The sequence below is a fragment of the Schistocerca gregaria genome, chromosome 3, assembly GCF_023897955.1.
Source record: "Schistocerca gregaria isolate iqSchGreg1 chromosome 3, iqSchGreg1.2, whole genome shotgun sequence".
Classification (NCBI taxonomy): Eukaryota; Metazoa; Arthropoda; class Insecta; order Orthoptera; family Acrididae; genus Schistocerca; species Schistocerca gregaria.
This window is the reverse complement of record NC_064922.1, coordinates 764,270,743-764,296,390: the sequence shown is the minus strand read 5'-3', so window position 1 is coordinate 764,296,390 and position 25,648 is coordinate 764,270,743.

The window sequence follows — 25,648 nt, the reverse complement described above, 5'->3', positions numbered from 1 at the left end:
TTATTTCAGCATCGTGAAAGTTTAAGATTGCTTTGTATACATTCAAAAAGTCTACTCCCAGTATAATTTCCGTCAACGATAATGGAACAATAAGAAAGTTCATAGAGAAGCTGTGGCTTTGACAAAAGAATTCTAAGTTGGTTTGTTGGCGTACATTTACACTTTTTCCAATGACTGCACCTTGTAATTTAATATTGCGTAATGGAAGTGTGGGGCAATCCTTCGATTTGCTGCATTTTCTAAAAGCTGTTTCACTAATTACTGAAATGGGACTGACTGAGTCAAGTACTGCCGTAAATTTTACGTCATTTACAGTAATGTGAATCACAGGATATGCAATGTTGTTATGTTTTACGTCGTGTTCCTGGAGTAAGATGTCCCTAATGTCTTCCATTTTCACGTAATTACTAGCTACGGCTGCTGCGTCGTCAGTTTCATGCGTACGTTTTGTGGCTGCCAACGGTATGAGTAATTGCCTATTGTGTCTTTGTTGGCGCGCGTAGTTATTGGGATTTGGAGATCTTACTTCTACAAATTCACCTTGTCGAGAGGGCCCTGCTCTGTTTGAATCCCGCCAGTTCTGCTGCAATTCAGGTCTGTCGTTACAATCATATCGTCTGTCGTCATGTCGGTAGATTCCATAGTTTCTTTCTTGTCGGTCGTGTTGTGGAGAATTTCTCCCTGAATCGTAACTGCGCGCTGGACCGTTGCGTCTTAAGTTATTCTGTCTCCCTTGATAATAATTATTTTGGTTTCCATATTGTCTGTTCCTCTGATTGTCTCTGTGATTGTCATTACTACGGAAATGCGATCTTTCTCTGTAACTATTATTACTCCGCCAGTGGTTGTCATATGGGTGGTGTCTGTTTTGATCACGATTTGCGTTGTAAGAATAGACCTGTCGTGTCCAGTTATTGTTTCTGTCGTCACGGAATTGTGACGGATGTGAACTGTAGTGATTGTTTTCCTGTTTTCGCATTCCGCGACTGTCTGTGTCAATTTCTAATTCTTGTAAGAGTCCCTGAAAAGCTTCAATGTCGTCTTTGCAACGCCCTGCCAAAATAATATTCCTTAAATGTTCAGGCAATTTCATTCTGCAAATGCGGATGAGTTCTGAAGGGCTCTATGGGTTTGAAAGATATTGATTCTTATGTAACATGTCTTCAAAATATTTGACGAGACTGGAAAATTCAGATTGTTCAAAGTGTTTCGTCATCATGATGCTATGTTTTACTCGGTCTTGTGTAGCTTGAGACCAATATGCCGAGAGGAAGGCATGATAAAATTCTCCTTCACTGTGACAATCGTGAATGACCGATCGCATTCTTACAACTGGTTCATTCTCCAAGTAGCCACAAATAAATTCTAATCTGTACTCTAATGACCAGTTGGGAGGAAAACAATGAGAGAGTTGATGGAGCCACGCTTGTGGAAGAATATCGTTGCCAGAATCCTTAAATGTTTTGAATTTACGTGCAGTAATGAACAGCTTATAGTCAAAATCATCGTGTCGGCAAGTAGCATATCGGTCATTGTTACGTCGTGTCGGCGGTTCCATCTCAAAATTCGGTGCATCTTGCCAATTTCTTTCATGATTTCCGAAATGCCCTGTGTTATTATTTTGTGGCTTTTCTGTATTTCTAAGTTCCTCTTCCCGTGTTGGAGAGCGAGTGTCCTCTGAAGTATGTAATTTTTGTATTACCTGCGTCAACTGATCTTGTACTTCCCGGATTTCTCTTTTGTATTGCGCATTAATTTGATTCTGATTTTGTTTGAATTTCGTAATTTGTTCATAATCTTCTGTGTCAGTGATGGCTACAGGTCTTGTGTCATTCAGATCATCATCTACCTTAGCAGATAAATTAGTGAACTGATCCGAAAGTTCGGCTACTTTCTCCGATAGTGAACACATTTCCACAGTGTGTTTTTCTGAACCAAGATTCAGAGTGTCCATTTGTGTTGAAATCGAATCTACTCTGTCCTTTAAGTTTTCCTGAGTTCTTGCAAGTTACGTAACCGAATCGGTGGATGCAACTGAGTCCAATTTAGCTTGCAAGGTGTCGTGATTTTCACGAACAATAGTTTGCAATTCTTTTATGGCTTCTTCGTGATTCTGTAATGCGTTTTCATGCCGCGAAAAAATAGGTTGAAAATGCTCACAAATTTGTGTTTTTACCTCATTACAGATTTTTTGACATTTCGGTTCAATGTTATGTAACTCAGTAGTTAAATCTTCACGTGTTTGTTCAAGTGTGGTGTCTAACTTCCGAAGATTTTGTTCCATTGTGTCTAACTTTTGAAGCTTTTGCTGTGTTTGTCTCTGATTTTGTTCCATTGTGTCTAACGTTTGAAGATTTTGTTCCATTGTGTCTAACTTTTGAAGCTTTTGTCCCATTTGTTGCATGAATTGTAATAACAGTGCACTGGTGTCTGAAACATGTTCCTTAGTGCTATTCGGCAATGCATTTGAACCGACAATATTCGCAGTTTGAAAAACAGAAAATGTGTCTTGACTTATTTGAGAAAACGGTGAGGACGCAAAACCTGAATCTACAGTATTTGCAAGAATGTGTCCTGTCATTTCGGAATCCTGAGGCGAGCTATTGCCGACCGGTCGATCGATAATGCTTACCTGTTCACTAATTGTTTCACTGTCTACACCATTATTTGCAGCCCGCTCCATTTCCCTATGTACAATTACCAAATTACTACTTTGAACATTAGTTAATTCATTACGTGGTGGCGCTAACACACTGCTTTCGTCTTCACTGTCATTTCTCAGTTAGTTTGGAGCCTAGTATTACGTTTTTCCACGCCATTATAGTCACAATATTTCACACGATAACACATAAAAGCACAATTTGAAGAGCAAAATAAGAAAACACATTAACATAGCACGGAAAATAGTATCTAGTTAATTTGCAAGCGCAGCTGCGAAATACTTGGTGCAAATCTACATGCATGCCAAAACTGTTTTACTGTACAACAATGAAAGACTGCAACTACAAAGGAGATCCTCTCTACAATTACGCGCTAGCAATAAACAAAATCTACACTAACTACACAAACTACAAGAAAAAAATCAGAAGATTCCAGTGAGGTATCCTCGGCTAAGGGTCGACATATGAAACGTCCCATTAGAAAAATTATACGTGACTGTGCTTAAACTGGCACACAATATTTTTTAGCGCAACGCAATCTGACTTTCAAAAATCCCTACAAAAGAATGGCCCTGACTAACATTAACCTGTACCTTTCGCAAAAACCTTCGTTACTCGAACTACTGCAATACAGCGAGCGCCACTACTGTCAGCTAAATAAAAGATTCAAACTACGGAAAGCACTAACTACTGATAGGTATAGTTAGCAAATGAAAGATTTTAATGGAGAACAAACAGTGTATTTACCTTAATAGTCAAAATATATATGGTAGTTCATGACATCCAATCTTACAAATTACAATACTCCGCCATCTCTCTCCCCACGTCCACCACTGCTGGCGGCTCACCTCCAACTGCGCAACGCTACGCGCTGTTAGCATCCAGCTGCCGCTGCCCAACACTACAATGGCGAATATTACAACAATGCCAACCACCCACAAACTGCACACGGCACAGCCAGTGATTTTCTTACAGAGCGCTACGTGGCGGCGGCGTTACCAATAAAAAACCTAAACAGCCTACTTACATCACTAGACGTCCAAAATCTTTATACAAACTTTCCCATCCTAGAAACGCTCAGGATCGTAAAAATAAATTCACGTAATTTCAGAAAATAACTTTCAGACGAACATATCATTGACTGTGAATCTAATCACAGTCATAGTCAAATACAACTATTTTGAATGTAATGAACAATTGTATCATAAATCCGACGGCCTCGCTATGGGAAATCCGTTAGCTGATATCGTAGCTGACATTTTCATTAACGCTCTAGAAGAGTTTCTCAGGTACAGCACTAAGCATTGTCTCCTATTTCAGATATATTTATGATTTTTTGTCATCTACAAAGGACCTGCTGATGGAATTGACCGTATTTTCAATCTCTGTTATGAACTTAATTAGAAAATATCCTTCACCAGTGAACTGGTAAACGACGCCCGTCAAGTATACTTTGACTTGAAATTAACAGTAGAAGAAAATAAAATCTCGCCTAATATTTTTCGTAAAGAAACATTTACTGATCGGACCGTACCATGCACCCACAATCTCATAAAAAAGCTTTCTTTTACTCTGCTATGCTTAGAGCTACTTCTATTCCATTCGCAAAAGAAAAATTGGATATAGATATAATTAAGTTATTACACTTGGTACCTCTGTCATTTGTAAGTAGCCTGTTTATGTGCGTCTAAGCTGGCAGCGCGATGGACTGCATTAATAACGTGAACAAGTTTTTTTCTATTCCATTCTTGGGGCTCATCTCCCATCAGATACAATGCCTTCTTCGTAATAAATACAATGGTAATGTCGCCTTTTCAACCAATAATAGTTCGAAAAAAATTTTTATTCATAATTTAAAATTGACCGGTTCCCCTGAGGAAAACTCTGGTGTCCATAACATTTTCTGCGACACCTGTTCTTCTTACTTCATAGGACAAACAGGGCGTGCCTTTACAGTCAGATACAAAGAGCATCTTTTAAGAAATAATGGCACTAGCACCCAAAATTTGTCTTTAGTCGCCCACCTTTTCGATACAGGCCACGCACCTTATAGCTGTTCACGATATCAACATTTTGCACATCCAGAAGCAAGGGCGTAGATTACATATTCTCTAAGAATTGGAAGTTTTTAAACATCTTTCTCCAAATGATGGCTTCATTCTTAATGTACAGCTGCAATTACCTAATAAAAACGTCTTCATCGGTAGAAAGCCGTTGCTTGATATTTAATTTCGTGTTCCCTCGTGCAGTTACCGATTTTTTTTTCTGTCTATATCGACACATAATTTTTTGTTTATTAAATGGTTTATATTGGCTACATTTCATGTCATATCGTTTTTCTACATGCTGTGTCGTTCAGCCCTCTTTGTAATTCTATCATGGCGTTTTCAACCTTAAACTCTTACGTAGTCAAAAAGTTTGCCTTTTACTTCATGCACTAAATAATGTTCATCATAATATTCACCTGTCTATATTTCTAATTTTACTTTGCCTATTTGTATTTGCGGCTACTAGATGGCACTCTTGGTATAATGTTCACCTGCTTGCAGCTGCCAACGCGGGCGCGTCAGTCAGTTGCTGCCTGTGGCTTGACATGTGTTAGCAGCCCATAGTGGCTTTCTTCCATGTATTCTTTTTTAACATTTTATGACTAAAGCTTTATCGATTGATATTTATTATATACGTAACTTGTAAGTACTGCTTCTTTCTTGTACTGTTAGTCAGTACTTACACCTATATAAAAAAATTTCCCATAATTATTGTACTTATGTTATAGGCCGCTTTACAGCTGACGAAGGCACTCTTAGCAATGCCGAAACCAGGTCAAAAGACTTAATTTTTGCGACCGAGGGTTGTTATTGCTTTGATTTTAAATTTATCGCTTCCGAGACAGACATTTTATCTGGTCGTGTGTGTTTGAACAAGTTGTAACTCACGCATAGATGTCTGTGCATTAGCGCGTTTTAGAGCGTGGACCTGCGGTTTACAATTACCGATTTCCAAAAGTAATGCTATACGTCGTTTTTAGATTCCTCACATCAGCTATACAAGCTCATAGAATTAGCATCAGTTGTTCTCTTAGCGCAGATGATAGTGCACAAGCCTACTGAGCCGTTGACTTGGGTTCCAACGTCCAGTTTTTGTATCGCTCTGTTGTTCGGTTAGAGACAACCAAATGAATAACAGGTTTGGCAGCACCGTCTCTGGCGCAATGCTTGAATTTGCTCACGCAACTATGTAATTGACTAACTTCACTACAATGAAATCGTATATTGCACAACGTACCAGTTTTGTCTTAACAATTATTTCTTAGTAGGATTTAGCCTGTAACACACAAGCTACTCAGACTGTTTCTGACTACCATGTATAGAGCAATAAATATATGATTAATATATAAAGACTGTACTGAGATATGACACAAGAGGAGCCTGCAGGAGCCGTGAGGCACATATCAATGATACAGTTCTCAACTTGAAGAACTTAAATGACGACTAAGATATTACACAGTGTAAATAAAGGAAGTGTGGACTTACGAAGAGCTTGAGATCTAAGTCAAAGAATGAAAACAACTCAAAATTTAATCAGGAATCGATCTGAAAGGAAATCCAACTTCTTTAAAAATTTCGACACAACAGGAATCCAAATTCCTTGAATGTTTGGACGCAATACTGCACACATTTAATTCATTCTCAAGTGATTATCATGGCCCGATATCCACACAGGTGGATATCTAACCACTATCAATCAATGATAGTCCGAATAGCTGCTTGCATTAGGACCGGAAGTAGATAAACGCGTTATTAACTTTTAGTTTTGAAGCCCTTGTCCTTGGTTAAAACATCATTTTTTTTGAAATTGTAATAATGTGTTTGTCGGTACCTTTAGAACCCATCTATAGATTTCCGTCCCATTCGGATAATTCCTTCGTGGTAGGTGCATTTTTGTATTTTTTCTTGTTTTACGATGTACTTCATCATATGCATCTTACTTTCCAGTATGTCATTGTCACAGCTGTTATATATTTTCTTATCCCTTATGTTATAGTGAAGATCGGTGGCAGGAGGAACAAGACTTCTGAATACAGGGTAATAAATACAAAATCAAATAAGGGTAATGCAGGGGTAGGTTTAATAATGAATAAAAAAAATAGGAGTGCGGGTAAGCTACTACAAACAGCATAGTGAACGCATTATTGTGGCCAAGATAGACACGAAGCCCACGCCTACTACAGTAGTACAAGTTTATATGCCAAAGATGATGAAGAAATTGATGAAATGTATGATGAGATAAAAGAAATTATTCAGATAGTGAAGGGAGACGAAAATTTAATAGTCATGGGTGACTGGAATTCGAGTGTAGGAAAAGGCAGAGAAAGAAACATAGTAGGTGAATATGAATTGGAGGTATGAAATGAAAGAGGAAGCCGTCTGTTACAATTTTGCACAGAGTGTAACTTAATCATAGCTAACACTTTGTTCAAGACTAATAAAAGATGGTTATATACATAGAAGGACCCTGGAGATACTAAAAGGTATCAGATAGATTATATAATGGTAAGATAGAGATTTCGGAACCAGGTTTTAAATTGTAAGACGTTTCCAGGGGCAGATGTGGACTCTGACCACAATCTATTGGTTATTAACTGCAGATTAAAATTGAAGAAACTGCAAAGAGGTGGGAATTTAAGGAGGTGGGACCTGGATAAACTGAATAAACCAGAGGTTGTGCAGAGTTTCAGGGAGAGTAAAAGACAATAATTGACAGGAATGGGGGAAAGAAATACAGTAGAAGAAGAATGGGCAGCTTTGAGGAATGAAATAGTGAAGGCAGCAGAGGATCAAGTAGGTAACAAGATGAGGGCTAGAAGAAATCCTTGGGTAACGGAAGAGATACTGAATTTAATTGAAGCAGGCAAAAAGGAATACAAACGTCTCAAAAATGAGATAGACAGGAAGTGCAAAATGGCTAAGCAGGGATGCCTAGAGGACAAATGTAAGGATGTTGAGGCTTATCTAAGGGTAAGATAGATACTGCCTACAGGAAAATTAAAGAAACCTTTCGGGAAAAGAAAACCACTTGTATGAATATCAAGAGCTCAGATGGAAAACCAGTCCTAACCAAAGAAGGGACAGCAGAAAGGTGGAAGGAGTATATAGAGGGTCTATACAAGGGCGATGTACTTGAGGACAATATTATAGAAATTAAAGAGAATGTAGATGAAGATGAAATGGGAGATACGATACTGCGTGAAGAGGTTGACAGAGCACTGAAAGATCTGAGCCGAAACAATGCCCCAGGAGTAGACAACATTCCATTAGAACTACTGACGGCCTTGGGAGAGCCAGTCCTGACAAAACTCTTCCATCTGGTGAGCAAGATGTATGAGACAGACGAAGTACCCTCAGACTTCAAGAAGAATATAGTAATTCCAATCCCAAGGAAAGCAGGTGTTGTCAAATGCGAAAATTACCGAACTATTAGTTTAATAAGTCACAGCTTCCGGATTCCGTAGAAATATTGGAACAGGTGAGGCGATACTGACCGTACGACTCATCTTAGAAGAAAGTGACTGGAATACTCTATTTCAAATTCTAAAGGTGGCAGGGGTAAAATTTGGGAGCGAAAAGCTATTTACAATTTGTACAGAAAGCAAATGGCAGTTATAAAAGTCGAGGGGCATGAAAGGGAAGCAGTGATTGGGAAGGGAGTGAGACAGGGTTGTAGCCTCTCCCCAGTGTTATTAAATCTGTATATTGAGCAAGCAGTAAAGGAAACAAAAGAAAAATTCGGAGTAGGTATTTAAATCCAATGAGAAGAAATAAAAACTTTGAGGTTCACCGATGACATTGTAATTCTGACAGGGACAGCAAAGGACTTGGAAGAGCAGTTGAACGGATTGGACAGTGTCTTGAAAGGAGGGTATAAGATGAACATCAACAAAAGCAAAATGAGGATAATGGAATGTAGTCGAATTAAGTCGGGTGATGCCGAGGGAATTAGATTAGGAAATGAGACACTTAAAGTAGTAAAGGAGTTTTGCTATTTGGGGAGCAAAATAACTGATGATGGTCGAAGTAGAGAAGATATAAAATGTAGACTGGCAGTGGCAAGGAAAGTGTTTCTGAAGAAGAGAAATTTGTTAATATCGAGTATAGATTTAAGTGTCAGGAAGTTGTTTCTGAAAGTATTTGTATGGAGTGTAGCCATGTATGGAAGTGAAACATGGACAAGAAATAGTTTGGACAGGAAGAGAATAGAAGCTTTCGAAATGTGGTGCTACAGAAGAATGCAGAAGATTAAATGGGTAGATCACATAACTAATGAGTAGGTACTGAATAGAACTGGGGAAAAGAGGAGTTTGTGGCACAATTTGACGAGAAGAAGGGACCGGTTGGTAGGACATACTCTGAGGCATCAAGGGGTCACCAATTCAACATTGGATGGCAGCGTGGAGGGTAAAAATTGTAGAGGGAGACCAAGAGATGAATACACTAAGCAGATTCAGAAGGATGTAGGTTGTGGTAAGTACTGGGAGATGAAGAAAGTTGCACAGGATAGGGTAGCATGGAGAGCTGCATCAAACCAGTCTCAGGACTGAAGACCACAACAAGAACAACGACAACATATCGTATAGTGACAAAATTTGTAATTGAAGACAAGAAATGTACATCCTAGCTATACTCAGTCCTCTGGTTGCTGCGAGTGCGATGCATACTGAGGCGAGAGAAGACATGGTATAGCGATATGCACATATGCAGGTGGCTGTAGTACGACATGCACAAGGTATAAAAGGGTGGCGCAGTGGCGGAGGTGTATTTTGCACTCAGGCGATTCATTTGAAAAGGTTCCGACGTGGCTATGATCGTATGACGGGAATTAACAGACTTTGGACGCTGAATGGTAATTGGGGATAGACACAATGGTCATTCAATTTCGGAAACCATTAGGGACTTCTGTATTCAGAGATCCACAGATTCAAGAATGTGCCAAGAATCTCAAATTTCAGGCATTGCCTCTCACGACGGAGAACGCAGTGGCAGATTGTCTTCACCTTACGACCGAGAGCAGCGGCGTTTGCTTGGAGTTGTCAGTGCTAACAGACAAGGCACACTGCGCGAAATAACAGCAGAAATCAATTTGTGACGCATGACGAACGTATCTGTGACGACAGTGCGTCGAAATTTGGCATGAATTGGCTATGGCAGCAGACGACTGACGGAATTGCCTTTACTAACAGCACGATTTGGCCTATAGCGCCTCTTCTGGGCTCGCGACGAAGTGGGTTGGAACGTAGACGACTGGTCAGATGAGTCCAGATTTCGGTTGGCAAGAGCTGATGGTAAGCTTCGAGTGTGCTACAGAGCCCACGAAGCCATGGACGTGCACTGTGCAAATCATAGGTGGCTCCATAATGGTACGCGTTCTGTTCACGTGAAACGGACTGGGTCCTCTGGTTCAGCTTAAAGGGTCATTGACGAGAAATGTTTATGTGCCGCTACTTGGGGACCGCTTGCAGCCATTCATGGTCTATGTTCCCAAACGTGTCACCGGGCCACAATTGTTTGCGATTGTTTTGAAGTACATTCTGGACAATTCGAGCAAATGATTTGGCCATCTCCACATCGCCCGACCTGAATCCCATCGAACATTTGCGGGCCACAGTCACGAGGTCAGTTCGTGCACAAAATCGAATATTTATAAAAACATGTCATTATTGGCAAGATTTATTATAAATATTGTAAACTAAAATTATGGATAAAGAGATGTAAGGCGAATGGTTAGGGCGCATGTACCATTATCTGCCTATTCCTGATATATCTTACTGGCAAATACCTCTGAAAAAGGTAGGCTTTTGGCAAACACGATTTCAGTTAATTACAACACAGATTGAGTAAGATACCAGATCTCAATAACAGAGCAATAAAAGCAGGATGGGCTTGATTAATACGACTTTGAGCAAACCCATATTATGAAATAGCTCTTAATTAAATTAAAGGGGACAGGCAAGCTTTCAACAATAACAACTTCAATTAAGTAAAATTACCAAATAGAAAACAGACAGGCCGTCACTCATAAGAGCTTCAGTTTAACAAATTACCAAATGCAAAACACGATGACCCTCAATGATAACAGCTTTAGGCAAGTAAAATTACTAAATAGAACAAGGGGAGACGACAATTTAAATGAAGTTCACAAATCGAAACTGAAGCTTGCCGGTTACAAAGGAGGCCCTGATTTCAGCACAGTGAAACTGGTTTCAACTCTCTCACCGGTGTGTCGCGTCCCAGAGCTGTCTGGTCAGGCTGCGCACGAAGACAGCACTCGAAGTCAGCTGCAGATTCAAACAGATCCACAAATATGCCCAGCAATTACTTGCCGGACTCCGTGCTCAAGACACTTGCGCCAAGTACTCGCCTCACGAACCGGGCGCACGTCTCACACCGTCCTCGCTCCGTTACCACTCCCAAACTCGCCACGTCGTCCCCATCAACAATCTCGAGCAAAGATCTTAGTGGCCTTAAAATAGGGACATCACACGACAGATCGAGCTAGTGGCGCTAGGAATTCGGAAGGCGATGCCAGCAAGCCAGTCATGGCTAAAATATTACAATAATTAAAAGTCACACAATGACTTATCAGCGGTTAAATTTCTTACTAACCGTATGTTCCAGCACATAGACTAAGGTTGCGGAGCGTCATAGTGGTGTAGTGGATATCAGTGCGGAATTACGAAGAAGAAGTTTGCTGGTTACTGGTTCGTGTATTGCTGCTTCCAATTTTTTCCCTCTTTCTAAAGGATCTTGTGGCTTTCTTACTAATTTAATAGTAGTATGTTCTGTAATGTACGATATAATGAATATATAAGACTGCCCCATCAGGATTGAGTTGTCATGGTCACCAGTTTACAAATCAAGCACGAAAAACGCAAACTACCACGCAGAATAAAATTAATGAAGAGAGTGACACATTGGAAAATAATTAAAACGTAACTTAGTCTCAGCCATTCATATAGTACAAAAGACAGTTTACGAGGTAAGTCTTTTAGGGCACTTCTTAGCCAGAAATGTATGTCTTCAATTGAAGTACGCCTTTAATAACCAAGACGACGTTTTTCTTCATTTTATTACAACATATTAATCATCAATACTACGTTTTTCTTCGTTTCTTCGTTTTACTTGTTTTAGATAGATCCTAAATGTATTGTTGCTATTCAAATAACTTAAGTTAAATGAACTCTGTCTTTAATTTGGCTACTAGAATGGCTATCCACCATTTTAATTACAGCCCAATTCCCGAATAGTATTAAGAGTTTGTAAAAATAAATTTACGTTGTTCAGACGCCTCAATGAACAGTGTTGAAGGAATTGCTGGAGATCCACCAGGAATATTAGTTAATATATTTTACAGGAAATTTCGGAATTAATTCTTGCAAAAACTTTAATCTCTCACTTATTTACAGCCCATTCCCCATGAACTTTACACTCATATAAACAACGTAACGTCTAGGTTAACGTGCTCTGCAGTAAATAAAGAGAGTAACCTCAAGTTCTGTCTAATTGAGCCAAATGTTATTGTTTTGAATATCATGTGCGACTTACTTACGACCATAAAAGTCGATAGAGTGCTCTTTCCGTTTTTGATACAGTTTAGATTAGTGTTCCCACATGCTGCTACATGAAACAGTCAAGGCTTACAACTAAGAACAAAAGCGTACAAGACGCCTTTCACATGATGGTGATTAACAAACGAAATGTGTGATGGATGAAATAAAACGTTGTGCCTGAGGCAAAATTATATATTTCTTCCATTATAATCAATATTCACAGTCCTCACAACATAGTTCGTAACGGATGCAATTCAAAATGGACATTACAGATTTTTATTTCATCCACTGTGAACTGACTGAAGCTGAGAGCTCATTCCCTTCTTAAGTTAACAGCGCGAACTTAACAGCGTCACTGAGTGTAGCAAGCATATCTTAAAAACTTGTGTGATAGTAGAAGAAAATTAATCAATTTATGTTTAATATTAGCAGAGCTTAAATCATTTGATGCCTAGTATTAGCACAGCTGAAGTCATCCCATTTCCTCAGCAGTAATGTAAATTAGCTGTTTGTGATATTCCATAGTTGTTACACACATACCATGTGATGTCTGATTTATGCTTTTAGATTATCTCCTATTCTATATCTGTTCTCTATATCTCTTCATACAACTGACACAAGTTGTTGATTAGCCTTTTAGCTAACACACAACTGCACATGAACTTTGCACTTCGCGTGATCACCTACACTGCCCTGGAGCAAATGGATGATTCCGTGTTCGTAGAACGTGAGGTGTGTGCCATCTCCCAGCATGTAACGTTGCGTGCTGCAGTCTGTATGCTGACATTCATCGAACAATAGCCATTGTACGAAAGCAACGCTGGGCCTGTAAACATATCTGTGTTAGTTGCCTGTCAGTCATGCAGCACGCGAGGGTATACGGCTCCCTAATGGAAGCGTACGGCCTCTATCAAGAACATCATATCTAGCATGGTCTTCAAGCAATTTAAAGTCACTCTTCAGTGTGATTCATGCTTTGTGAGGACAGATGAATCAACAGGGTCTTTCACGAAAGTGGATGAGTCGAAAATTCACGAGAAATTTTAGCCTTTCTCATGTAACGCGCTGATTTTTTTAACCATCTGAATAAGTCAATTGCATATTCAAGTTTTTAAACAAATCAGATTTTTGGAAAAGTGCGTTTTATTTGGAGCATAAATTATCTTTCATAATCATCTGTAGATAAGTTATTATATAGCAGGCTGGATCACAGAAGCTAGTCTATTTTTTGTTAATATTTACTTCATCTTTGACAGGAATTAATGTAATGCTGTCGCTGCTTTTTGTTCTTCAGTCTGCAGATTAGTTTGATGCTGCATCCATGCTACTCTATCCTGCGCAAGCTTCTTTATCTCCGAATAACAATTCCAACCTTTATTCATCTCTTGGTCTCGCTCTACAGATTTTTTCCCCTCCCCTACCAGGTATCCCTCCAGTTTATTAGAAGTTAACAAATGTCCTTTCTTCAGAAATGCTTTTCTGGTCGTTGCTAGTCTACTGCGCAAAAAGCAGAAATCATGTATTTTCGGTCTCTCGTTTCCTGTTCTGGTTCCTCAGCTTCGTCTGATTTAATTCGACTATATTCTGTTACCCTTGTATTGGTTTCGTTGATGTCCATCTTAGATTCTCCACTGTATTCAACTGCTCTTCCAAGTCCTTTGTTGTCTCTGACAGAATTACAAAGTCATAGGCAAACCTCGCGGTATTTATTACTCCTTCTTGAACTTTAATTCTCCCCAAATTTTTCGTCAGTTGTCTTTGCAGCTAGCCCAAGGTACATTTCAAATAACATCGTGGTTACGCTTCAGTCCTTTCTCACTCCCTTCTCAGCCACTGCTTCCCTTTCATACAGCTCGATTGTTATAACCGCCATCTGGTTTCTGTAAAAATTGTAAATAGCCTTCAGAATTTCAAAGCAAATATTAAGTGCCAAAAGCTTTCTCTGAACCTACAAGTGCTATAAACGTTTCCTTTACCTATCTTCTAAGAGAAGTCGTAGGGCCAGTATTCTGTTGCGCGTTCTTCTATACCTCCGGAATCAAAACTGACCTTCCCTAAGGTGGCCTTCTACCAGTCTTCGTGTAAGGTTTAGCAATCACGACCTATTGCACTGATAGTTCGGTAATATTCACAACTATTAGCAACTGCTTTCTTTGGACTTGGAATAATTACATTCTTCTTGAAGTCAGAGTGTTATTTTACCTGTCCGATACACCTTGCAAACCAGATGGAAGCTTTCTGTAGTGGCCTACTCTCCCAAGGCTATCAATATTTTTGACGGGATGTCATCTACCTCACTCGCCTTGTAACGACTTTTCATATTGTCTTTCCATAATATTGCCTTCATGTTAATTTTCCTTGTGTAGCTCCTCTAGATACAACTTCCACCTTTCAGACATCCTTTGTTTGAATTTCCGTCTGAGCTCTCGAAGTTCGTGCTGCTGCTTCCTATTTCCCTCAAGGTCTCTTTCATTTTCCTACATCTGAATTCTTGATATTCATGCAACTGCTTCTCATTTCTCCAATGACCTCTTTGATTTTGCTATAGGTGGTACTTGTGTTTCCTCTTGTGATATAAACTTCTGTACCGTACATTAATGTAATATTGAAGATAATGGAACCTAAATGTTATATGAATTTTATGTATAAAACGCTCACTTTCTCAGCCCGGACACACACACACACACACACACACACACACACACACACACACACAGAGAGAGAGAGAGAGAGAGAGAGAGAGAGAGAGAGAGAGACGGTCACTCGCACGCATGGATTAATACTGAGATCGTTTATTCTTAACCTTGGAGTAAGATAAACATTTTGCTCCTTAAATGAAATTCGTCGGTTCGTTTTATTTCTAATACACAATCATCAAGGTCCTGTAATAATGAAGAGTGGGCTTAGCTTGAATGTGTATGGTTTGATACCGAAATAGGTTATCCCATCTTTTCTTTATCTATTCAGAAATGTACAATTCTGCAGTTTATGAAAAGAAAAAAAACAACGGAATATCTTATACCTACAACATCAGTATGTCAGAGCCGGGATCATTCAAATCATAAAAACACTATACTTTAACTTCTCTCCTCATTAGTTTGAAGTTAAATTATTGTGAGTGGATAATATCTAATTTCTTAAATGGGAACTGTTGGACAAGAGAAGTCGCTCCCCAGTATCTTAACAAAAATACCTCCCACTCTCCCAGGAATAAATTTAATTCCTCTTTGAATTCTCAAGTCTATAAAACAGAATGATTAGGCAGTTACAGTTCATAGTCATACTCTCTCTCTATGTCGAAGTCAGCAACGGAATAAAATTTATGTGCCTCTGTAGAATTCTGGCGATAGGCGACTCGGAGAATTCCTAGTCAGACACATAATCGTACGCAGTGAGGAAACCGTCTTGGATGCTATGACCTACTCACCCTGCAGCATGGGAATCAGTAACCAAGTTCCTTATTAATTTCGATAAAAGTCTATAAATTAATCTCTCAAAACAGAGCATAAACGACCGTGGTGCACGCTTTACTGAGTTCCCAGGCTGCAAAGTGTCCTGCGAGTTACAGACAAAGAAGTAAACTTACCTTTTCCATTCATGAAATTATATTTTTCCATGAAAGATCTTCATAGCTACATTTCAGGATACATCATCCACTTGTATGAGGTGAAATGTTATCATGATTAATCAAGTTACACTTAGCGTTCAAATGCCAACTTCCAAGAATGTCACTAATTACAGTTTCGCTGCAATCATACTCTCCATATTTGCTAAATCAGAACATCATAGAACTACACTTAACGTGTACCGTTCCACATTATATCAACAGAGATTAGGTATCACGAGTCAGAAATAATCTCTCTCTCTCTCTCTCTCTCTCTCTCTCTCTCTCTCTCACTCTCTCTCACTCACACACACACACACACACACACACGCACACACACACTCACTCACTCTCGCAGTCGTGATGAGTCTTTGATCCATATAGATGTGTTGTGCGACGTATCCATCTCGTAGGGATTCGTGATACCGGTTAATTATTCTCTTAAGTTTTAGAAGTTATCATTTTGTATTTATACAGGGACATGTTACAACTCCCTACGTATCGATCCCATACAGATTCCTAAAACCGGTTAAATATTCTAATTAGCTTTAGAAGTTTCCATTTCGTATTTTTTACATGGAGTAGTGAAACTCTTTAATTACTAGAGACAAATTTCCGAAGAGCAAAACGTTGTAAATAAGTAGTTACTGGGCAAACAGTTTTTAATGGTGCAAAATATTTCTTTTGTTTCATAAAATCCATATGCACTACTTTGAAATAAATTATACACATCCAAATTCTGTAATTAGTAGTCTGTCTGTGTTGTAATGGTATTGTGAATTACGTAAGTTTCATGTAGTAAACTGTACAACAGGGGCTTTAAGTTACTAGTAGAAATTTCGGAACTCTCTCATGAAGTAAAACTTTATGCCGAAGAGGGGCTGTGATGCGTAAGCTTTCCAATCGTGGTCAACGCTCTCTTTTCGTCGACTTTACAGCGTAAGAAAGAGAGGAGTGTTTGATTAAAGTATTGGTTAAAAACAGTCTTGGTTGCAATTTTATTTTTTTTTTATTTTTCAACGACGCGTTTCGCCTTATTTAGGCATCTTCAGGTTATCTACATAGAAAACAGAGAACAAATACGTCTACTTCACAGGAGCGAACGGGAACGCGTTATGCAGAGCTTGGTGCCTGCCGCGTCCATCTAGAAAAGGTAATGATTTTACTATTTTATATTTCTAGTTTTTACTGAGTTTAACGAAGGTGATGTTGGCCTGATACATTCGACGATGCCCTTTGGCTACACTGACTAAATGATTCTACTAGTTTAAGGTTTGGAGTCGAGGTGCCTGATTGGCACTTATTAGAAAACCCTATTACAGCCTACTTTCCGTAGCACAGTCAAAGAATCTTTGAGAAGTATTTTAATAAACCTAGTACCTCCATCTGATTCTAACCAATTTGTTTGTAAACTGTCTGTGTCCACATGTTAAATTGTAAGTAAAATTATGGCTAAAAACAAGTATAAAGAAATGTAGTACGACCAGTGATTACGAACTGTTTTATGAGGTACTGAGTTGTGTGAATTTCACTCCGTATCCGTTGGGACGACTTTTCAAGGGGGCATAGAGATAGTACAGTACACACATCGAGTGCAGGGGTACAATTACGAAATATGCACAGCTACGTAGAGGAGTAACGTATGGTTCGTGTCAATACAGTCTGATAGAGTTTTCACTCGAGAAAAGTCACTACAAGAAACATGCGCCTCATAGAGTAGATAGAGGTGGACCAATACACTCCTGGAAATTGAAATAAGAACATCGTGAATTCATGGTCCCAGGAAGGGGAAACTTTATTGACACATTCCTGGGGTCAGATACATCACATGATCACACTGACAGAACCACAGGCACATAGACACAGGAAACAGAGCATGCACAATGTCGGCACTAGTACAATGTATATCCACCTTTCGCAGCAATGCAGGCTGCTTTTCTCCCATGGAGACGATCGTAGAGATGCTGGATGTAGTCCTGTGGAACGGCTTGCCATGCCATTTCCACCTGGCGCCTCAGTTGGACCAGCGTTCGTGCTGGACGTGCAGACCGCGTGAGACGACGCTTCATCTAGTCCCAAACATGCTCAATGGGGGACAGATCCGGAGATCTTGCTGGCCAGGGTAGTTGACTTACACCTTCTAGAGCACGTTGGGTGGCACGGGATACATGCGGACGTGCATTGTCCTGTTGGAACAGCAAGTTCCCTTGCCGGTCTAGGAATGGTAGAACGATGGGTTCGATGACGGTTTGGATGTACCGCGCACTATTCAGTGTCCCCTCGACGATCACCAGAGGTGTACGGCCAGTGTAGGAGATCGCTCCCCACACCATGATGCCGGGTGTTGGCCCTTTGTGCCTCGGTCGTATGCAGTCCTGATTGTGGCGCTCACCTGCACTGCGCCAAACACGCATACGACCATCAGTGGTACCAAGGCAGAAGCGACTCTCATCGCTGAAGACGACACGTCTCCATTCGTCCCTCCATTCACGCCTGTCGCGACACCACTAGAGGCGGGCTGCACGATGTTGGGGCGTGAGCGGAAGACGGCCTAACGGTGTGCGGGACCGTAGCCAAGCTTCATGGAGACGGTTGCGAATGGTCCTCGCCGATACCCGAGGAGCAACAGTGTCCCTAATTTGCTGGGAAGTGGCGGTGCGGTCCCCTACGGGCTTGGCGTGCATCCGTGCGTCGCTGCGGTCCGGTCCCAGGTCGACGGGCACGTGCACCTTCCGCCGACCACTGGCGACAACATCGATGTACTGTGGAGACCTCACGCCCCACGTGTTGAGCAATTCGGCGGTACGTCCACCCGGCCTCCCGCATGCCCACTATACGCCCTCGCTCAAAGTCCGTCAACTGCACATACGGTTCACGTCCACGCTGTCGCGGCATGCTACCAGTGTTAAAGACTGCGATGGAGCTCCGTATGCCACGGCAAACTGGCTGACACTGACGGCGGCGGTGCACAAATGCTGCGCAGCTAGCGCCATTCGACGGCCAACACCGCGGTTCCTGGTGTGTCCGCTGTGCCGTACGTGTGATCATTGCTTGTACAGCCCTCTCGCAGTGTCCGGAGCAAGTATGGTGGGTCTAACACACCGGTGTCAATGTGTTCTTTTTTCCATTTCCAGGAGTGTATATGGGAACACCGAGAGAAATGCATGCTCGAACATAAATGCAGATGCTAGTGCAGTCTGTAGGTTGCACTGTGGTACTGTATTTGACCACAAATGGCACCAGTGCAATGTCTTCAATTAGTTGCAGGTGTCAGTCGTGGTCAGAACTGTGCTTGTGTAGTTGTGGGTGCGTTATGTCGGAGCTGTGTTAATTCGAAAGTGGACTAATTATGGTGCTCGTTTGGTGACTGCTTTCGTTACCAAGAGAGTATAGGTTTTCGATGTTTCGAGAGGCAACGTATCAAGAGTTATGCCGCATAGAGGAAAAGCGAAAGACAACATCCGCTACGGGACAACGCCGAAGAAAGATTCTGGCAGACTATCACTGAAGACGGTTGTGACCAAGAATTAGAAGACGAAAGCTGAAGACGTCACTGCAGAACTGACTGTCACACTCACGAACCCCATCCTACGATGCAGACTGCTTGCTGCCAAGAGCTAAACATGGCGTGGGTTCGGTGGTGTTTAGTACTCGGTATCATCTTATTACACGGAACCTGTGCTTACTGTGCAAGGTCGCACTGCTGCGAAGGATGATATGACCAGTTTGGCAGATCAGGTCCATCCCGTGGTACAAAGTTTGTCCTCGAATGGTGATACTCTGTTCCAAGGCGACAGGGCAGCGCTCATGCTTGAAGACTGGCTTTGTGAGCACAACGATGAATTAACGCGTCGTCCATGGCTACCACAGTCACCAGATGTCATACTAAGTAGCTTCTGTGGTGTATTTTGCAGAGAAGGGCGTTTGATCGCTTTCCACTTCCGTCATCACTACCCGAACTTTCCATTATACAGGGTGTTTCAAAAAGAATGCCCTGATTTCAAAACTCCATGTTGTTGTTGTTGTGGTCTTTAGTCCTGTGACTGGTTTGACGCAGCTCTTCATGCTACTCTATCCTGTGCAAGCTTCTTCATCTCCCAATACGTACTGCAGCCTACATCCTTCTGAATCGGCTTAGTGTATTCATCTCTTCGTCTCCCTCTACGATTTTTACCCTCCACGCTGCCCTCCAATACTAAATTGGTGATCGCGTGATGCCTCAGAACATGTCCTACCAACCGATCCCTTCTTCTTCTCAAGTTGTGCCACAAGCTCCTCTTCTCTCAATCCTATTCAATACCTCCTCATTACTTATGTGATCTACCCATTTAATCTTCAGCATTCTTCTGTATCACCACATTTCAAAAGCTTCTATTCTCTTCTTGTCCAAACTATTTATCGTCCACATCTCACTTCCATACATGGCCACACCCCATACAAATACTTTCAGAAACGACTTCCTGACACTTAAATCTATACTCGATGTTAACAAATTTCTCTTCTTCAGAAACGCTTTCCTTGTCATTGCCAGTCTACATATTATATCCTCTCTACTTCGACCATCATCAGTTATTTTGCTCCCCAAATAGCAAAACTCCTTTACTACTTTAAGTGTCTCATTTCCTAATCTAATTCCCTCAGCATCACTCGACTTAATTCGTCTACATTCCATTATCCTCGTTTTCCTTTTGTTGATGCTCATCTTATATCCTCCCTTCAAGACACTGTCCATTCCGTTCAACTGCTCTTCCAAGTCCTATGCTGTCTCTGACAGAATTACAATGTCATCGGTAAACCTTAAAATTTCTATTTTTTCTCCATGGATTTTAATACATACTCGGAATTTTTCTTTTGTTTCCTTTACTGCTTGCTCAATATACAGATTGAATAACATCGGGGATAGGCTACAACCCTGTCTCACTCCCTTTCCAACCACCTTCAGAATTTGAAAGAGAGTATTCCAGTCAACATTGTCAAAAGCTTTCTCTATGTCTACAAATGCTAGAAACCTGGGTTTGCCTTCCCTTAATCTAGCTTCTAAGATAGTCGTACGTTCAGTATTGCTTCACGTGTTCCAATATTTCTACGGAATCCAAACTAATCTTCCCGAGGTCAGGCTTCTACCAGTTTGTCCATTCGTCTGTAGAGAATTTTGTATCCGTGACTTATTAAACTGATAATTCGGTAATTTTCACATCTGTCAACACCTTGTTACTTTGGGATCGGAATTATTATATTCTTCTTGAAGTCTATGGGTATTTCGCCTGTCTCATACATTTTACTCACCAGATGGTAGAGTTTGTCAGCACTGGCTCTCCCAAGGCTGTCAGTAGTTTTAATGGGATGTTGTCTACTCCTGGGGCCTTGTTTCGGCTTAGGTCTTTCAGTGCTCTATCAAATTCTTTACGCAGTATCATATCTCCAATTTCATCTTCATCTACATCCTATTCCCTTTCTATAACATTTCCCTCAAGTACATCGCCCTTATATAGTCCCTCTATATGCTCCTTCCACCTTTCTGCTTTCCCTTCTTTGCTTAGAACTGGGTTTCCATCTGAGCTCTTGATATTCATACAAATGGTTCTCTTTTCTCCAAAGGTCTCTTTAATTTTCCTGTAGGCAGTATCTATCTTACCCCTAGTGAGATAAGCCTCAACATCCTTACATTTGTCGCCTATCCATCCCTGCTTAGCCATTTTGCACTGCTTGTCGATCTCATTTTTGAGGCGTTTGTATTACTTTTTGCCTGTTTCATTTACTGCATTTTTATATTTTCTCCGTCCATCAATTAAATTCAGTATTTCATCTGTCACACAAGGATTTCTACTAGCCCTTGCCTTTTTACCAACTTGATTCTCTGCTGCCTTCACTACTTCACCCCTCAAAGCTACCCATTCTTCTTCTACCGTATTTCCTTCCCCCATTCATGTCAATTGTTCCCTTATGCTCTTCCTGAAACTCTGTAAAACCTCTTTTTTAGTCAATTTATCCAGGTCCCATCCTCTTAAATTCCCACCTTTTTGCAGTTTCTTCAGTTTTAATCTACAGCTCATAACCAATAGATTGTGGTCAGAGTCCACATCTGCCCCTGGAAAGATCTTACAATTTAAAACCTGGTTCCTAAATCTCTGTCTTACCATTTTATAATCTATCTGATACCTTTTAGTATCTCCAGGCTTCTTCCATGTATACAACCTCCTTTTATGATTCTTGAACCAAGTGTTGGCTATGATTAAGTTGTGCACTGTGCAAAATTCTAGCAGGCGGCTTCCTCTTTTATTTCTTCCCCCCAATCCATATTCACCTACTACGTTTCCTTCTCTTCCTTATCCTACTATCGAATTCCAGTCACCCACGACTATTAAATTTTCGTCTCCTTTCACTATCTGAATAATTTCTTTTATCTCATCATACATTTCTTCAATTTCTTCGTCATCTGCAGAGCTAGTTGGCATATGGACTTGTGCTACTGTCGTAGACGTGGGATTCGTGACTATCTTGGCCACAATAATGCGTTCACTATGTTGGTTGTAGTAGCTTACCCGAACTCCTATTTTTTTATTCATTATTAAACCTACTCCTGCATTACCCCTTTTGTATTTATAACCCTGTATTCAACTGACCAAAAGCCTTGTTCCTCCTGCCACCGAACTTCGCTAATTCCCAGTATATCTAACTTTAACCTATCCATTTCTCTTTTTAGATTTTCTAACCTACCTGCCCGATTAAGGGATCTGACATTCCACGCTCCGATCCGTAGAACGCCAGTTTTCTTTGTCCTGATAACGACGTCTTCCTGAGTAGTCCCCGCCCGGAGATCCGAATGGGAGACTATTTTACCTCCGGAGTATTTTACCTAAGAGGACGCCATCATCATTTATCCATACAGTAAAGCTGAATGCCTTCGGGAAAAATTACGTCTGTAGTTTCCCCTTGCTTTCAGCCGTTCGCAATACCAGTACAGAGAGGCCTTTTGATTAATGTTACAAGGCTAGATCAGTCAATCATCCAGACTGTTGCCCCTGCAACTACTGAAAAGGCTGCTGCCCCTCTTTAGGAACCATACGTTTGTCTGGCCTCTCAACAAATACCCCTCCGTTGTGGTTGCACCTACGGTACGGCTATCTGTATCGCTGACGCACGCAAGCCTCCCCACCAACGGCAAAGTCTATGGTTTATATTTATTGATAAAAAATACAAGAAACATAAGATAAATTGCAAATTACTCACTAAATCATAAAGTTGTAGCTATACTGTTACAAGTGCTCTGTGTGTCCACCAGCAGCAGCACAAACAGCTTCTAGACGATGGCATAATTCGTCATAACCGTTACATAAGGTACACTCTGTGATCAAAAGTATCCTGACATCCCAAAAAATATAAGTTTTTCATATTAGGTACATTGTGCTGCTACTATATCAGCGTCCTCTGCAGTTATCAGACATCGTGAGACGCCAGAAAGAGCGCCCCGCGACACTCAAGGACTTCGAAAGTGGTCAGGTGATTGGGTATCACTTGTGTCATAAGTCTGTAAGTGAGATTTCCACACATCCTTAACATATCTAGGTCTACTGTTTCCGATGTGATAGTGAAGTTGAAACGTGAAGGGACATGTACAGCACAAAAGCATACAGGCCGACCTCGTCTGTTGACTGTCGACCGACGACAGTTGAAGAGGGTCGCATTGTGTAATAGGCAGACATCTATCCAGACCATCACACAGGAATTCCAAACTTCATCAGGATCCACTGTAGGTACTATGACAGCTAGGCGGGAGGTGAGAAAACTTGAATCTCATGGTCGAGCGGCTACTCACAAGCCACACGTCACGCCGGTAAATGCCAAACGACGCCTCGCTGGGTATAAGAAGCATAACTATTGGCCGACTGAACAGTTAAAAACGTTGTGAGAAGTGATGAATCACGGTATACAATGTGGATCCCGTGGCCGGGTGCAGGCATGGTGAATGCCCGTTGAACGTCATCTACCAGCGTGTGTAGTGCCAACAGTAAAATTCGGAGGCGGTGGTGTTATAGTGTGGTCGTGTTTTACATGAAGAGGGCTTGCACCCCTCTTTTTTGCGTGGCACTATCACAGCACTGTCCTACATTGATGTTTTAAGCACCTTCTTGCTTCCCACTGTTCAAGAGCAATTCGGGGATATGGATTGTATCTTTCAACACGATCAAGCACTTGTTGATAATGTACAGCCTTTGGCGGGGTGGTTACACGACATCCACCGACTTCGTGCCAGGCCTAACCGACCGACATCGATATATCTCCTCAGTGCAAAACTCCGTTAACAACGGGCTGCCATTCCCCAAGAAACCTTCTAGCATCTGATTGAAGGTATGTCTGCGAGAGTCGAAGTGACCATCAACGCTAAGGGTGGGCCAACACCGTACTGAATTCCAGCAATACCGATGGAATGCGCCAGGAAGTTGTAAGTCATTCTCAGCCATGTGTCAAGACACTTTTGATCACTTAGTGATCTGCTTTTACAAGAGTTATGGTGGCTCTTATTCTGTTCTTCATTTCTTCTATGTCAAGAGCTAAAGAGCAGATGAATACACTTTCCTTCACATATCCCTACAAGAAAAAATCGCACAGTGTCATGTATCGCGATACTGGAGGCCAAGAATGCAGGGCCATGTGTCCCGTGTGCCCCATCCACGGTTATTGCATAGTGTCGTTTAAAAACTGACGTACGCCGGTCGCTGTGGCCAAGCGTTTCTAGGCGCTTCAGTCCAGAACCGCTCTGCTGCAACGGTTGCAGGTTCGAATCCTGCCTCGGGAATGACTGATGATGTCCTTAGGTTAGTTAGGTTTAAGTAGTTGTAAGTGGGGGTAACTGATGATGGCTCTGAGCACTATGGGACTTAACAGCTATGGTCATCAGCCCCTAGAACTTAGAACTACTTTTACATAACTAACCTAAGGACGTCACAAAAAACCCAGTCATCACGAGGCAGAGAAAATCCCTTACACCGCCGGGAATCGAACCCGCGAACCCACGGCGCGGGAAGCGAGAACGCTAACGAACGACCACGAGCTGCGGACCGGGACTGATGACGTCAGATGTTAGGCCCCATAGTGCTTAGAGCCATTTGAACCAAATTGACGTACGTTCTTGTGCCATTGTGGTGGATCTCCATCCTATTAGAAAATGTAGTTATCTGAGTGCCCCTGAATTTGCGGAAAAAGCCAACTCTCCAGCCTTCGAAGGTAGGTGATTCGGGTCACTGTTTTTCTCAAAAAAGAAAGCGTACACTTCACGAGAAATGGCCGGCAAAACATTCACTTTAGGAGAACCTCTTTCGTCTTCAATAATGTCATGAGGGTTCTGAAGTCCCCATATTTTGGGTGCAAGCGGATCATTGCCAAAACCCGACCAAAAGCACGGTGGACGAAATCATTAACTCAATCTTTGCAAACAGCAACACACAGAACGTTTCCTGTTGAGCGTACCCCACCTTTCTTCCGACTGACTGCAAACTTAGAAGACGCATTGACTGACTAACGGCGATTCTTTGGGCCTCTAGGCCACGACCATTAAACAGCACACATTTCCTTGCCGTCACGCCCCATGTTTTGTAATTATTACCGTCCATACCCAGGTCACACCTTTTGGAGTTTCCTGTGTCGCAAGAAGAATATTACAAAACTCCCTCGAAACCCATGCAGCAGATTTTTTTTTACCATTCTGAGACGAGATGAAGCTGCTTGAAACGCAACAATTATGGTAATTCTTATTAAGAATGGTAATATGTATTTCGTGTT